This window comes from Trichechus manatus, unplaced genomic scaffold (assembly GCF_000243295.1).
Source record: "Trichechus manatus latirostris isolate Lorelei unplaced genomic scaffold, TriManLat1.0 scaffold00057, whole genome shotgun sequence".
Lineage (NCBI taxonomy): Eukaryota > Metazoa > Chordata > Mammalia > Sirenia > Trichechidae > Trichechus > Trichechus manatus.
The window spans coordinates 13594913-13600327 of NW_004443993.1; positions in this window are offsets into that span (position 1 = coordinate 13594913).

The following is a 5415-nucleotide window of genomic DNA, read 5'->3' on the forward strand; positions in this document are numbered from 1 at the left end:
GCCTGGGGGCCCCTCAGACAGACAGAGACAGGCTGCCCCTCACGGTGCCGGGCTGGGCCTGCCCAGGGTCCCATCCCGTCTCCTGCAGTTTTGTTTCTCGGTTGTTTCGGGAGGCCCTTGTTTAGTAGGAGCCGCTTGATGTAGTGTAGGCCACCTCGTAATCCATCCTTCAGCAACCCAACCAAATAAACTATTAGATCCTTTCCTAACCTCTCGAGCTGGAACACTGAACAAAGAATCTGTCCTTAGTGGGCCCACGTCAATAAACTCAGACTGATCCAACTTTGTGTTCTTTGCACCTTTATCCCACACCCTTAATAGCCATTCCCACACAAATTCCCCAGGTTTCCGTACGTATTAGGAAAGTCAAGCAGTTCTTTTGGAGATAGCATGTCTTCTCTTGAGTCACAACTTGTACTTCACCTTTTGGGGCTCACTAAGACTTAAGTCTAGTTATAGGTGTAGAAGCAAAAATGGGTGGTGGGGTTGGGTCCTGGGAACATTCAGCAATGTTTTTTAAGGCATCTACTCCAGGCAGTGACTCAGATACTGCCCAGGTGATCTCTCAGACAAAGCTGCATTAATCTCATCAGATGGCGATGGAGGGGATAATGGTCTCACTGGGGAGGGTGGCTTCCGGGACAGAGATGGAGTGATCTCTTCAGATGCGAGTAAGAGGCTGGTTCTGTTGGTAGGAGAGATTCGACAGAATTTATGGGCTCAGTGTCCCCAGCGTCCTGATTATCTGCTCATATGTCCCCATCCCAACTTCCAGGATTCTGTGTCTTCCCATCAGTGTCCTTGCTTTACCTTCAGACACCATTCGAGGTTGGGAATTCAGTTGGCATAGTTCAGCCACTCTTACGAAAAGACTGGTTTTTCACAATATCAGCTCTGTTAATATTAAGAAATAAGGCTTTCAGGAAACAAGTGGCAACTCTGAAGTCTTTTATGCAGGACTTGAGCTGTGATTCTGAAGCCCTGAGCTCATCTCTTTCCTTCACCACTTTGTCTAGCGATGGTAGGACATACCGACTAGCTTCTCTATGCTTATGCTGACAAAATTGTAGAAAGGTATCAAGTGTGCGATCACCCAGAGCCTTGATTCTCACCAGTACTTCATCCATTGTTGGTAACATTTTGTATATTAACTTGCCACCTCATGCCATGGATTAGTAGTGCCCACTTTACTACTAGAAGCAGAGTTATTAACATCTTTAACCAGACTTGAGAACCAATTTAGAAAACTTACCCTTACAATTTTGTTTCTCTAGAACCACCCCTGGTACCAAATGTCTTAGGCTGGGTTCTCGAGAGAAGCAAAATCAGTGAAGCATATATATGTGTGTATATGTATATATGTCTTTATCCCAAGGAAAGGGATCACACGGTTGTAGAGGCTGGCAAGTCCCAAGTCTGTGGGTAAGGTGTCAGGCTGGAGGCTTTTCCTGACTCACATAGCTGCAGGGGCTGATGAACCCAAGACTGGCAGTTCAGACGTCAGGCTGCTGGCTCACGGACTGTGGAGGCTGACAAATTCAAGATCAGCAGGTAAGATAGGGTGCTGGCTCACGGACTGTGGAGGCCAAGGAATCCCAGGATTGTCAAGTAAGACGGCAGGGCGCTAGCTCACAGGATGCAGAGGCTGACGAATTCCAAGATCGGCGGGCAATACGGCAGGCCATGGCTCATGTCCTGAGAACTGGAGTTCACGTGAGGATGACCTGGATGCAGGATCCAGAGCAAGAAAGGAGCTTTGCCAGAACGTCCATATACATACTGGATGCGGGCCACACCCCCGAGAGGTAACTCTCCTTATAACTGATTGGCTGATCACATCAGATCACATCATGGAGCATGACTACATCATTACATAACTGCAAAACCACTGAGAATCACGGCCCAGCCAAATTAACATACAGCCTTAACCATCCCAGTCTACCCCTTGTCAACTTGGCACCTGTACACATTTCCTTAAACCATATACAATCTCTAAATACAGTTAACAAGGTCATACTTGGGCCTAAAATGATACAACATACGTAAAACCAAAAATGCAGTAGCCCTGTTTACATCTTATATTTTATAAATAAATATTTGATGCACACATACAAGGAAGAAATACAACAATTACAGTCCTCGTTTCTGCAAGTGGTCATGTGGTTGTAACTAGTACATAGAACTACTTTCCTCCACCACCCATTCTGTATTCCCTTTGCCCTCAGCAAGCACGTCAGCTGGTTGTGGTTCTTTACCTGGTGGGGTGACCCAAACCTTCATTCCTGAAGGGTTTGGGCATTAGTAGGTCAGAAATCGGTTGCTGTAGTTTCCCATTGACTTTAATCACAGGACATGGTAGTACTAAGCAATGCCCTAAGGGATCATCTATATTCTAGACATAATCTTTACCTCCATTATGCAACACCAATTCGATTTCCCCTTGATAGGATCAATCTCACCAGCCAATATGGTAACTCCCTTCTTTGTTGATACAGAGGCATGAGGAACCCAAAGTGGCTGGGTGACCTTCTTTACTTCCAGGTCAATGGAATCTGGGTTGTGTCTCCCAGTGGAAGCATTCCTCTCTTTGGAACTAAGATCTCTAGACCTGAAGAGTATAGGTATAGGCTTGCAGGACAGGTAGCAGAAAATTTGTGAGTGGGTCACTAGGGGTAATAGTGAGCGATGCCACACCCATTTCCACCCCTTAATTCCTGGAACCGTGAATCCTGGCTATGGGAGAAACAACACCATATAGTGGATGCTGGTTTAGAGCATATACAGCCTCCTGGAGAACACTGCCCCAACCCTGTGAACTATTGCCACCTAGCTGGCACTGTAATTGTGTCTTTAGGGGGCCACTCTATGGTTTCAAGCCAGCTGCTTCAGGATGATGGTGAACATGGTAAGACTGGTGAATTCCACGAGCGTGGGCCCATTGCTGCACTTTTCTCTGAAGTGATTCCCTTGATCTGAGGCAATGCTGTGTGAGATACCATTGCAGTGGGTAAGGCAGTCTGTGAGTCCACAGATGGTAGTTTTGGCAGAAGCATTGCGTGCAGGGAAGGCAAGTCTGTATCCAGACTGCCTATCCCATTAAGAGTGAAATGCCCTTTACATGATGGAAGTGGTCCAATGTAAGCAATCTGCTCCCTGGTTGCTGGCTGACTGCCTTGAGGAATGGTGCCATTATCAGGGACTCGGTATTGGTCTCTGCTGCTGGCAGATTGGGCATTCAGCAGTGGCTGTAGCCAAGTCAGACTTGGTGACTGAGTCCATAACTTCCGTGCCCGTCACCACGGCCACTTTGTTCATGAGCCCATTGGATTGGCTGGGGAAAAAGGATGACTGGTTTCCCCAGGACGTGTCATCTTATCTACTTGATAAAATCCTCCTCTGTCGATCTCACTCTTTGGTGGGCCTTCACAATGAGACAAATATCTTCACTTTTTTGGACCATTCCCAGTGATCTACCAACATATCTTCTCAATGTCTTCCTGTCTCCAGTTTTCCAGTCACGTTCCTTTGAAGTCCCTGATCAGCTAAACCATTGCCCACAGCCCATGAATCAGTATACAATTGCACATCTGGCCATTTCTCCTTCCAAGCAAAGTGAACAACTAGGTGCACTGCTCGATGTTCCGCCCAGTGGGAGGATTTCCTTTCATCACTGTCCTTAAGGAAGGTCCCAGAAAGAGGCTGCAGTGCTGCCAGTGTCCAGTTTTGAGTGGTGCCTGCATATCATGCAGCGCCATCTGGAAACCAGGAATGAGTTTTCTCTTCCCCAGTCAACTGATCATAAAGAACTCCCCATGAGGCCATAGGTGCAGAGTGGGAGACGGAAGGTCACGTGACAGGAGTGGAGACCATGGGCATCTGGGCCACTTCCTCATGCAGCTTGTGGCTTCAGGTCCTGCTCGGGTGTGAGAAACCACTTCCATTTAATGATGAATACTGCTGTGCATGTCCAACTTTATGGCTCACCTTGGATCACATCATGGAGGTGATCACATCACAAAATGGATAACTGCATCATTATGGAACTGCCAAACCACTGAGAATCATGGCCCAGCCAAGGCGACACACAGTCTTAATCATCATAGCATTAGTGATTGGTGCATAAATTTGAACAATAGTCGTATTAACTGGTCTTTCTTTTAGGCGACTGCATATTATCCTGTCAGTGACACCTTTGTAATTCATGATCTTGAAATTTTCTTTTTGATGATGAATGTGATGCAGTTCCTCTTCAATTTGTCGTTCCCAGCATAGTAGACCATATGTTTGTCCAATTCAGAATGGCCAATACTAGCCCATTTCAGCTCACTAATGCCTAGGATATTGATGTTCATGCATTCCATTTCATTTTTGACAACTTCCAATTTTCCTTGATTCATACTTTCTATGTTCCACGTTCCGATTATTTTTCTAGACTAGATCTACTAAATCAACATTTGAGACATTTGATCCTTAAGATGCAAACCTTGCATTGGAGTTTGCTCAGAAGCTTTACAGAAGAGACAAATGAGGACAACTCAGTCATCTCCACTTCCTCCCTCTCTGCATCCCTCCCTCACTTTCCTGTCTGTCATCCAGTGCTGCTATAACAGAAATACCACAAATGGATGGCTTTAACAAAGAGAATTTGTTCTCTCACTGTCTAGGAGGTTAGAAGTCCAAATTCAGGGTGCCAGCTCCAGGGGAAGGCTTTCTTCTCTGTCGGCTCTGGGGGAAGGTCCTTGTCATCAGTCTTCCCTGGTTGAGGAGCTTCACAGCGCAGGGACCCCAAGTTCAAAGGACGCACTATTCTCCTGGCTCTTGTTTCTTGGTGGTATTAGGTCCCCGTGTCTTTCTGCTCGCTTGTCTCTTTTATATCTCAAAAGATACTGGCTTCAGACACAACCTAATCTTGTAGATTGAGTCCTGCCTCACTAACATAACTGCCTCTAGTCCTGCCTCACTAACATAACTGCCTCTAATCCTGCCTCATTAACATCATGTTGTTCTTAGGTGGTGATTCATAGAGACCCTACGTACAACAGAAAAAAACACTACCCAGTCCTGCACCATCCTCACAGTTGCTATGTTTGAACCCATTGTTACAGCCACTGTGTCAGTCCATCTTGTTGAGGGTCTTCCTTTTTTTTGATGACCCTCCAATTTACCAAGCATGATGTCCTTCAGGGACTGGTCCTGCCTGATAACATTTCCAAAGTACATGAAAAGTCTCACCGTCCACGCTTCTAATGAGCATTCTAGCTGTACTTCTTCCAAGACAGAATTGTTTATTGTTCTGGTAGTCCACGGTATATTCAATATTCTTCGCCAACACCATAATTCAAATGCATCAATTCGAGTTCTGCGCCCCACTTTTCTCCTGCTCCAGCAGGGACTCTGTTATATTCTCTGTCAGGG